Here is a 12,457-nt window from a genome sequence, read left to right as displayed (position 1 = left end):
ATGTGCACACTGTCTGAGAGACGTATGCATGTGAAGATGGTGCTTATAGAGCGCGGGTTATTTTTGCCACTTTATAGGCCTTGAACGGTTAAATATACACACCAGCATGTGTCAAAATGCCCGTCTTTGCAAGTATCCTCATAAACACGGTAATTTAGGTCTTAAGTGAAAGCAAACAGCTGAGAAAGAAAACACATGTGTAACAGTACACTGGATCCGGGCAGCTCTTAAAGTGACAGCCTAATATTCCTGCTGTCTGACATTCATGTTAATCAAACAACAGAAGAGAAAAATCTCTCACTGCTCTTGACTAAATCATTTTTGTAACTTTAATAAGGAGAAATATATATTTAATTGTTATATTTTATTATGTATTAGTTTTTTTTGTGAAATTGACACTGGTGACAAGAATTAAGGGATATAAAATTTGGTATAAAAAATAAAAAAATTAAATATGGTATATAAAAAAAAACTTATTTAAAGTGTGCTTCCTTATTTAAAGGTTTTAAGTGTGCATAAACACCTTATTTAAAGTAAAACTAACTATATAATGATACACTGTAAAACCGAACAATGAAATGAATTGAATGAAATTAGTTAATTTCACTCAAATAATAATGAAAGTTCATTGGACTTAATTGAAGTAAGTTCTGTAAACTCAAAATGTTGTTGTAGTGAGGTGAACTTAAAATGATTGCATTTTCTAGTTCCCAGCATGCTTTGCATCAGACAACAAGGAAAATAAATGCAGGAATTAAGGTGTTATTTTGTGAGTTTTTGCACAAGATTAACATAGAGAGACATAAATTAGTACTTAAATGTTGTGTTATGCTAGGATTTACATAGGTTTCTGTTATGTTGGTTTTGTAGTGTTACCGTTGTGGTGAAGAGTAGAGCCTGTGGTTAGGTTGAGGATGGACAGCAAAAGTTAAAGACTACATATACTGCATGTTGTTTGACTTTTTACATGCAAGTGTTGTGAGTCTTTTAGATAACTACATTAGCATGTTCCAGTGTGCTGTTGCTAATCAGCACTTAACTATAAAGATCTGAATGAATGTGTTGTTTATGGAAGCAAGTTGTATATAATTATCATTGTGATGAGTGGGGTGGGATCATGGAAACGAGGCTTGGCACCCATTGCTCTTAGCCCCGCCCACTTGTCATAAAAAAATTAAAGCTCTACAAACTTAGAAATTGAGTTTGTGTACACAAATGTTTTGAGTATTCTTAACTTATCAGGTTTTACAGTGTACATATCGTTACTGTGAAATAAAATTACTCATACCTTATCGTGATATAAGATTTTGGTCATATCAATTTTTAGTGAAAAATTAGACTTTTCTTGAGTTTCATAATCAGCATTTTAGAATGTATTCTGAAGGATCATGTGACACTGAAAACTGGAGTAACGGCTGCACAAAATTCAGCTTTGCCATCACAGGAATAAATTACATTTTAAGATATATTAAAATAGAAAACAGTTATTTTAAATTGTAATAATATGTCACAATATTACTGTTTTTACTTTTATCAAACAAATGTGGCCTTGGTGAGCGTAAGAGACTTCTTTCAAAAACATAAAAAATCTTACCAACCCAAAACTTTGTGGCGTATATATATGGAATACATATAACAGAATTCTGTTTAGGAACATTGAATTTCTACAGAGCTGCTACACTTCACACATCACCTTTAAGTCTTACAACCCAACAGGTGCCTCACACACTGAGGGATGTGAATGCGAGTGTGTGTAAGTCTATGTGCGTGTCCAATGGTTTCATTCATGTCTTTAATCCGCTTGGCCCTCTTCACTGGTCTGTTTTATAACACCAATGTGCGAGTATACTCAACACACCATGGTAGCCGTGTGTGTGAATGTGATTCTTTTGAGCATTTGACCTTCCTCTAACCTTAAAACGAGAGCCTATGAAAAAGAGATAAGTGAGGTGCTGTGAACAAAAAGAATAGAAAAATCAAAGGGGGAGGGAGGGAAACACAAACCAGAGGAGACAGGAGGACCATCACACCCTAGTGAGGACACAGATCTCATTAAAATGGCTGCCGAGTGGTGACATGATGGCCAGCATTGACTTAAAGCTCTGGGATGCATGACCAGAGAGAATCCAGGATGTGTGTGTGTGTGTGTGTACGTTTGTGAGAGAATCCTGCTTTTATCTTGTTCACCTTCCCCCTCAATCTATCCCTTACATCTGAACATCACACAGGCTCTGATCCAAGACCACTAAACACCTGGATAGGGTCTGTAGACGAAAGCCCCCACACATACAACAAAAGCAGATAGAAATGACATAAACCAGGAGAAACCATCAAATCTGACCTTTTGACAGCTCCACCTTTTATCCCCTGGCTTAATTCATCCATGACAATACCACACACACACACACACACACACACACATATCTCACAGCCCCATCCGAGCATAAACGAATCCGATGAGCTGTTCTGAATGAACAGATTCCAGGCAAAGTGAAGGAACGAGAGGTAAATATGGCGTATGCAGTCCTAGTATTAGACTACAGAGAAATCAGTAACTATCAGATGAACACATGGAGATTCAAGAGCCTGGTGTCCAACTCCCTATCTGGCTCAGTTCAGCCCATCTGTTACGGGGTACGAGACCAGCACACACACACATACACTTCTGTGTGCATCTACACCCATATGTTTGGGCTCTCCATCTTGTGAGATCACAGAGTCTATACTCCAGCAAGGCATCAGACACATAAAACACATGCACACATGCTCATATATCCTCTAACGATGTGGCCTCCTGCTTCCCTGTCTTTAATCAGTTCATTGAAATCAATTAGAGCTCATTGATCCGATGCTTCTGCATGAATAAACAAGACATGCTGTCTGGTTCTGCTGCTAACACGCGCACACACACAGCAAAAAGCTGAAATGACACGTCCACATATTGCACTACTGTACACAAATATGCTCTTGAAGATGGCCAAAAGTATGTTGAAACTGCCTGTTGAAACTATAGTTACACTATAGTGAAGAAGAAACCTATTCTTACGGAATACAGTGCTTTCCAAGAACTTTTATGTTCCAGCTTGACAATGAAGCTCATAAAGAACTGCTTCACTGAGTCTGGCATGAAAGAACTTGACTGGCCTGTTGTGTTGATAATCAACAAAATCAATGATGAAATTGATAGTTGACATTCATGACAATGAAGAAGTTAAAATTTTTTAAAAACTCTTTAAAACTATGTATGATAAGGTAATATTAGAACTTGTATCTCCACAAAATGACACAAAAGAACAAACACACTTTAACTTATACAGATAAGTCAGAATGTGTCACATTGTGAATTCGCTTTTTCTATAAAAACACTCTAAAAACAAGTTTTCAATTACTGCTGTTAAATGTTAATACTTGTTTAAACTATTATAAATAATTGATTCTATTGTCAACATTAATGAAGGCAAGAATGTGCATGACAATTAAAACACACAGCTGACAAAAGTATGACAAGAAAAAAGAAAACCCTCTAGATATGAACAATATTTGGTTATTTATTTATTTATATTTTGCACTCTCTGTTAAGCTAAAATGTTACTTTTGTTGACTAAAATATCTTTTTAGTCAGTAAAAAATATACTTGATTAAAATTAAAGAATACACCATGACACTATTATACTTAAAGTAAATGTTTTCTTCATAAGACAAAAATAAAAATATTCAAAAAGTGTAAAATAAATAAATAAACATTGGTGGCCTTCACAATGACCAAACCTGAACTCCTACTGAAGACCTTTGGGATGAACTGGATCTCCTGCTCAACATCAGCACCTCACTGAGGCTATCACACCTAAATGGGAGCAAATCCCCATAGCCCTGTTCCAACATCTAGCAGAAAGTCTTCCAAAAAGAGTGGAACATGTTATAGCAGCAACGTAAATGGATTGCAATGAAATTTTCAGCAAACAAATACGGGTGGTGTCTGGGTACAGTCTATAAGCTACAGTCTAAAACACACACACACACACACACAATTTAAAATCTACAGTTTTGCAGCGAGTGGAAAAATGAACATCTACAGTAACAAATCAGTCCAACACAAGGACAGTCACACAGTTGCTTCCATCCATTACCCTGCTCCCAAATGACACAGTGAGCTCCATATCTGCTATTTGGGCCAGAGAGAGAGAGAGCTCAGAGCATTCCCTGCTCACAGAACAGAGCGCTTCTGTGTCTTCTCAATTCTGCTATCCACTAGGTTTGGAATGGCCATATACTAGGATAGCATATAAATGTGGCCCATTCTTTCAGACTGTCTGTGTGTGTGTGTGTGGGGTAACTGCTGCTCTTGCTTCGACCTCTCCTCCCATCAGATGTTCGGCACATCAGTGAACCAGCGATTACTTGTCTTTGATATACGGTGATAGGTTTATGTTCCACTGTGTGTAAGTGTGTGTTGCAGGAGGACAGAGAAGGATGCTGGGGGCAAGAGTGATTCTTTGATAATCTAATTTTCATGCTTAATGACGTCAAAGCATTTTCAAATATACTAAGAAAAAAAATGAGGGAACACCGAGCAGTGTTGTAACACCAATTTAACAAATTCTACATTGTCTACATGGGGTGAAATCACTACCATACATGAACAAATATGTAACAGAAAACATGTAGGCCTATGCTTCTTTGTGCAAATATAAAGGATTTATAAGAAAAAAAAAACAGTTAAATGAAAAATACAAATTTCACATACGGATTCTGAATTGGATTTTAGATCATTCTAATGAATACTAGATGATATATGTGATATGATATACAGTATATATAGGGTATATATAGTATCCATATCTAGCCTACAATACAAAAAAAAAAAAACTATGGAAAGCTAATTTTAGATTGATCAGCTTATGCATTTCTATATTTGATTCCAATTCTATTTACTGTTTTGAATTTGAATTAAAATGTTGGGGTGGGTGATGGGATGGCATGTACAGTAAATGAACCAGAAAGAGTATATTTAACCACAATAAATTCCTGGAAAGAATTTAAAAGTCCATGTTTCCAACTGGTGTTACAACTCAGTGAGGCTGGTACTCTTTGCACGTGACATTAATTTACACAGTTTACTTTGTCGAATAAATGTGGGTATATTACATCAATGTTTGAGGTATAATTAAAAAAAAAAAAAAACAGTTAAAAAAAATGTGTGAAAACAGTGCTTTGGAATTGGAGGAAATTTGTATAGACATAGGTATGAATCTGCCCTGGCCAAAAAAAGAAAGACCAATTTAAAGCATTTTTATGCTTAGTGTTGAAATGGGTCAATATGCTCGTTTAATATCCCGACACACACAATCATGCACGCTACAGCACCATCCGCGCGTGCCCGTTATGCCCCAATTGAAACGCGCGCGGATGAAGCGCCTGTCTCTCTGCATTTCGGAAAAGGCTCCTGAACAGGTTGCAGCACCACACAGTTTAAACGGCAAAAAGCGCTCCTATTATTTCCCCTTATCCCAACAACATTTTATGTACTTTCCAAATGGAAACCTTGCTTACTATACAACAGCCTAATAAACAGTAAAAGCAGAAAGAGTTGAATCTATAATATATTTTCCATAGAAGTGCGTTTACCTGGGATTGAGCCGCAGGCAGAAATCAGAGGTCTGTATATTGGAGCTCTGTGGGTATTTCCTCGTTTTCTCAAGCGTTGCTCAGCGCAATTCCATCAGCTTGAGCTCGGAATAAACCAAAAGATTCTCCGTTGTCCGAGAACAGCAGGAAATGTTTCACGGTTTCTCCCGACAACACCCAGACATAGGACAGATTCAGAGGAAACGATTTCAAAAGTGAAAAATTGTTCACGCGCGCAGCTCGATCGACACAACGTCTAAATGAAGTCTAGTTGGATTTGTCTGTAGAAAAGCTTGTTTGGAAACGACCGCCGGCTTCTCCCATTATAGCCCATATGGGGGAAAAACGAAACAACAAACACGAATTCACTTCTATGACCCGTTTTTCCCCTCTATGAGTCTAACCAACACTCTCTTTCCGTTTAAACGTATTTGAGGTGATTTATTTCGGTTTTCCGGGAACAAACGCCGACGTAATGCGCTGACTTTAGCAGCGAAGTCTCGTGTTTAATCTATCGGCATCTCGAGCGTCTGACTCCAGCTACTGAAGGCGGTCGTGGTGCTCACCGGCTCCGCTGTCGTTTCCCCGTGATTCGGGGAGCATTTGCGATGGGAGAGATGCTGTGAGGTTTTTGATTGCCCATCTCTCACTCTCTCTCTTTTGCGCGTTCACGCGCTCTGTGACGCTCTGTATCCAAGCTGCTCTGTCGCTGTGACAACGCGCGCATTCCACGCGCCGGCCTCTCAGCATCCCTGCATTCCTGTGTGATACAGCTCTGCTGGACACGGCACTAACAGACCCCGGCGTATAACGGCGTGCTGACGGCCGTAGCGCTGCCAGAAAACCAAGGCTGAATTTTATACGATATGATACGTTTGATTTCTCTCCCCTGCCTCGCGCACGAGGTCATCCTCAGTTCTGCATCAGAATGACGTCAGGGCATATTAAAGTGGCAGAAGCCCCTCTTGCTCACCATCACACGATCTCAACCGCGCTGGATGATGGGGGATCTTCTTTTATATCCATGTTGTGCAAAGGCTTATTATTGGTTTGATGGAGACGCGCATCTTTGGTACCCAAAAGATTGCACTTGTCATTATCAGGAAAACGGTCCCTAAAGTCAGGAATTAAAAATAACCATATGTAACCATAAAGTATTGTATTAGGGCCTATAATAGCATATATATTAGTAAATAAACAAAGATTAGACTATACGTTTTATTTAAAAAATGCAATGTGTTACACTGTTTCTAGACCTTTTTGTTGTTGTTGTCGTTGTTGTATAATGGTAATATATGACTGCAAATATATATTGTCAATGTTTTCAGTGATGTAATATTTTATCATTTTTTAAAAACCATATATTTTCTCAGATAACACACTGAAAAAAAGATTGACTTAGAAACAATTTTCACTTAGACATTAAATTTCACAATTACAAAGAAACGGCAAGTAATATTGAATTAAAGGTGAAAAAAATTGAAGTTGAAAGACTAAAAAAGTATGTTCTTGTAAAAAGTACTCTAATAATCTGTTTTATTTACAACTTGAATAGTAATTTTTTACAGTGTCCATATAAAGTGAAATTTATTTAAAAGCAAACCGTGGGTACAATAGGCTACTAATACTAATTCTATAATCCATTAAAATGTAATAGTGATGAATGAGGACTTGCAAACTGGTTGATATTATGATTAAGAATAAACCATTGAAACAATGTATATTTTATAAAAAAAAAAAAAAAAAAAATATTCACATCAGTCAAATAATGTCATTAAATTCAGAGATAATTATATCATGTATCATGGCTCATGGGGACACAAATGGCACCTGACAACGACCTGCCTACAAGACTGTCAGATGTTTGGTTACATTTACAAAACAGAAAGGAAACACAATCTATTATTACTTAATCATTAAATTTATGAAGAGCTAAAATTAACTCAGTAGACTCTAATTGTAAACTACATGACATGCAATTATTTCACAATCCTCCGTCACTTAACATCAGTCTATTATAATGAGAAAGAAGCAGTTTGATAAATAATGATCTAATAATTATATCTTTTTTTTTATTATTCTGCTCCAGTTGCACAAACTGCAGTACACTCATGAAACAAGGAAATTTAGAGGCAGCAATAAGTAAAATCTCAGCACTCTTGTGGGAATATCTATTTTCTAATTCTGCTCTACAGAATGATGTGATGAGCGTCACCATGGGCGTCAGTGAGACCCAGCTGAAACACATCCAGTTAGATACACAGAAATAGATCACATTCTAACTAGTCTCCAGACAACATGGAGGAACTTCAGGAGATCTTAAACTCATGCAGACCGGTCTCACCTTAATTTGAACTGAAGCTGAAGGCAGCAGGTGTGTCTAAATCTGTTAAAGCACCGGAAACATCTGCTCTGGGCAGAAGAGGGATTCATTCCTCCTGCCTCTCACAGCGGGAGGGAGACACTTACTGGCCTGCCTTGCCACAGTATCCCACCTTACAAGACCATACACACTAGAAAACAACAGAGGCACTTGCCCAAATGTTCCACAGACAATTATTTATCTACAGTGTGGGAGCCAGAGTCAGCATGCACTGCAAGAAAAATTCTGTTGTTTTTAAAAAACAAAACTGGCAGCTGTGGTTCAAAGAATAATTGTGTAAAAATACAGTACAAATGTTAACAACTTTACAGAGCAACCTGTAAATTCTACAGTATAAAACTGTAAAAAAAACTCTTCTGAATTTGCATAACCATTTCTGCTGCTTTGTACCTTTAACATATGCATGATATCCAACATAATAACACAGGTGGTAAAAAGAAAGGCACATAATGGATCAAAATTCCTCACAAGCCACAAACTAAAATGACACTAACAGAATGCAGTAAGCATATAAAGATTTAACATTAAAACCTAAAAACGATCAAATGTAATGAGGTAATTCTGGGAATGTCAATACTTTTATACATCATATATATTAAGTAAACTTACTATTAACCATTTAACAGTTTTTTACCATAGTATTTAAGAGTCTTTCATAATTAAAATTACATTCATTTTTACAGTGTGGCTTATAAATAAAGTTGATTAGAACAAAAATAATTTTCATTTGTTCCTTCTTTTCTTTAAAAGAAAAAAAAAACATAATAATGATCACACACTACTCAAGTTTGCCTGAGGAAGGCCAATTGACTGAAACATTGCTCATTAAAATTTCTGTTATGATGCAAACATGAGTAGTGTGCAGCATCTATATCTGTATCTATATCTAGATTTCATCATCTATGATTGATTCGCATGCGCAGACCAGGCACATATATTTTTTAGGCTTTAAAAAAACAACAACATTTAAACAGTGTAAAGTTATATTCTGCGTACAACTGTGTTTACCCTAAAACAACCGTAAAAATGCTTTACAGCTTGAACAATACACATTTTAATAAAGAAATGACTGTCTTCTGAGAAAATTATGAGCTCTACATTTCTGCTTTTAAATCCTCAAAAAATCATCCCCATTTACCTTCACCGTAAATTTATTTTTTTAAAGGAAACAAAGAATGTGCAAAAAACAAAACCTGAACATTAACTTCCAACGCTCTTTCATCCAAAAATGATTATATTTGGAGAAATAATTTTTTTCAGAAGCTTGATTTGTTCCAGAATAACATTTTAACAGAGCTAGAAAAACATCCGTCTCTTGCGTTCCCTTTTTTAAGTCATATTTCTATAATGACTGATATGGCGTTTTGCCAAAGTATCTTTTAACAGTCATGCTGGCAGATTATCAGTGATGAAGACAAAGAAAAACATGGAAGACAAGGGATGAGAAAAAGGGAGGATGGTGTTAGATGGATGTAAGGGGGTGAACAGAAAGGAGCAATTAGGTTGGGGAGGGGGAGGTGGACTATGATTGACGACACTACTCAAGATGGTGACATGCAAGATACTGTCCGAGACAGAAACAAAACTGCCTGATGTCCATGAGACATATTACCTTTATTTCACATGTCCACTGCACTGAACCAAAGACTGAGAGTTCAGAGCAGAGGACGCATAGCAATTCTCAGTGGATAAGAATCAGCCATCAAAGGTAATGGTCCACACCAGAAAGACTAACATATGTGCAGAGCAAGAGCTGATGTAGCCACATGACCTCTTTGATATTCGCAACACACAAATATCACACACACATACACAGTGTTTGCCCGTTGGGGGTCATCTGCAACAAGAGAGGAAACCCCTGAGGATTTGCACATACTATAAAGAAATATTCTGCCATGCTCTCTCTCTCTCATTTCTACTGAGGGACGTTTGATCTGTCTCATTCTCAGTAAGTGACCAGTGAAGTGTCTTATAAGATCATCTCCTGCTGTCAACCCCCCAGAGGCTGAGGGAGCTTTGTTTCACAAAGATGCTTCAAACACGCATGCACACATTCGTACAGATTGCACACTCTCAACAATTCATCCACCCTCATGCTCACATTGTAATCTAATAGCATTTTGTATACAATCATCATTGCTCTTATACAATGGTAAAGCAATAAGCTAAATTGAATCTATAGACTCAGTGGGCAGGGTCTTTGGGATGCTTTAAGTCATCATGATGTTCCATCTGTGTTTTGACAAATATCATTTGCAACATTGCAACTTTCTGATTGCCAAAACACTAAATGTATATACAATGCTTACCATATACAGGAAATCTTCACAATACAAAATATTGCCTGTATGTGTGGATCTGTCAAGAACAATTTTACCCAAAACCAAAAGAATTTGTGCCATTAATATTCTTATGCTGTTGTTGCTTTTTTGGCATTATCTCCCTGCGATACAAATAATTCTCTGTAATGCAAATAAAATGTAATGCAAAAACAATCAAAAATAATATAACTACAACAACAATAATGCTAACTATTATTAGTAGTAGTGGTAGTAGTAGTAAGGTATATTAATTTAATTATGAAATGGAAATAAATATATATATAATTGTGGAAAAATATTAATATAACTGTGGAAAAGATTATGGTAAATATAAATGCATCTGTATGCATTAAAGTACAGAGAAATGCACTTAATTAAAATGAAAATAATGTAAAGCATTATTATTATTAGCAGTATTAAGGTATAACAGTTTAATTATGAAATTGAAATTTTATAGAATAATAATAAAATAATAAAAATATAATTCTGGTAAATATAAACTTAAGTACAGATAAATGCACTTAAATGTAAAATAATGAAAATAATGTAAAATAATTTTCTTTATCAAAATTTTTTACATGTTAACTTCAAGGTGAAATATGAATTTATTTATTTATTTATGAAATTCACCCATACAGATTTATTTTTACACTTTACAATAATAGCATTTACATTCAGATCGGATGACATTCTCAATAGTCTACTGGCAATGAAATAACTGATGTAATTATCAAGCTGCTGGGGGACAGAGTACAGGGTCAGCTACAGTTCAGTGACCCCTGGAGATGAGGTCAAAAAGCATCAATTGCCGAATGAGTTTAGGGTTTAAGACAGATTAAATGCTAGACCCATTTGAGTGTCTGGGACCAGTTTTCAAACCACTTAGTCACCGCCTTCCACATTATCTGCCATCCGACATGTTCACCAAAAACAAAACACGTACTGTTGAAGCGGTGAGATCCTGTGAAAGCAGTCGGTTCTCCTACACATGGGGGAATTGTTTTTCTTTCTTTCAGTTTCAACAAGCAATGGCTCCCTGGAACAACACTCTCACCCCCGTGTCTATGTTCACCAGTCACGCTTCAAATGCCTCACAAATGCGATTGAGTCAAAGCGTATGCAAGGAGGTGCCGCTGTATCACACGTACACACACATACACTGGCAAAAGAACATGAACAGGCATATAAAGATCACACACTCAGACCTGCATGTGTTCGAATGTGTGAGCATCACACTTTCCCATCAACACGTGGGACTAAATTCCTCTTTACACCCTGTTGGTGGTGACGCATCACAGAACGGCGGCGGTGGAAAATGTAATCTATCTTTAAACATTAACTTCATGAGGCTTTCATTACCTTGCTGATGGCAAATTTGTTTTAGACAGACAATCTGACAGGTCTCTTCTCACACACTATTTGAACGGTGGGGTGACGCCTGTCAAAACTCTGAGCATCTGATGAGTATAGCAGCATCTGTCAAGAAGCATTCGGAACCGCGTGTGACGTATTCAATGTAATTGCGTGCTTAATGAATGTAAATTGTCCGGCGACTGATAAAATTAGGAAGATGGCATGGCGTTAATATGACATAAATTCGGTAGTGTATGTCAGAGCATTTGAGACACACGTTAATGAAGACTGGATTCATACTGAGAGTAAGACCATGTGTGATGAAATGCTAACGAATGTAGTGCCTTTGTCAATGTTTAATTGTGTTTGTAACTGTGATGTTCTTATGATTTAATTGTGGGTGTACTAATTACATTACATGTATGTTTGTATTATCAGAGCTAGATTTTAAACAGTGCTTGCCTGTGAAAATCTCATTGTCGCAATGCTTGAGTGTTAAACCTTAGCAACCAAAAAGCCATGCTCAGATAAATGCTGAGGTTATTTTGAGTGGTTATTGGTATGTTGTTACAGGGACACCAAAGTGCTTCCTTTGTCAGAAAGACAACTGAATCACATTTTTCAACATCAACACTGGTAATACTGAAAACTGAATCGACTGACTGAATATCAACATTGTTGCCTTTTGTAGATCTGCTTATAGCGGAATTAAACTTATTTCAAATTGATATGATACTTCATGGTTATGGATCTACACTGAACCAAAACTGAACTG

The 12,457-nt window shown here is 36.7% G+C and overlaps 1 protein-coding gene across 6 annotated transcripts in view; it reads right to left on the bottom strand.

Annotated features, from left to right (window-relative positions):
• nlgn2a (neuroligin 2a) overlaps positions 1-12,457 on the bottom strand; it is a 198,990-nt gene that overhangs the window by 174,213 nt on the left and 12,320 nt on the right. For 3 of the 6 annotated variants that reach the window (XM_058780627.1, XM_058780626.1, XM_058780631.1), the window contains exon 1: positions 5,626-6,445. The exons of 2 other annotated variants lie outside the window; for them this stretch is intronic. The gene's annotated coding sequence lies outside the window, so the exon portion shown is untranslated. Of the gene's footprint in view, positions 1-5,625; positions 6,446-12,457 lie in introns of those variants that run through there. One more of the 6 variants, XM_058780628.1, reaches the window with a different exon arrangement.

Source organism: Onychostoma macrolepis, chromosome 07 (genome assembly GCF_012432095.1).
Source record: "Onychostoma macrolepis isolate SWU-2019 chromosome 07, ASM1243209v1, whole genome shotgun sequence".
NCBI classification, from domain to species: Eukaryota; Metazoa; Chordata; class Actinopteri; order Cypriniformes; family Cyprinidae; genus Onychostoma; species Onychostoma macrolepis.
Note: the sequence above shows the minus strand (reverse complement) of the source record. Positions and strands in the feature narration are given on the sequence as shown.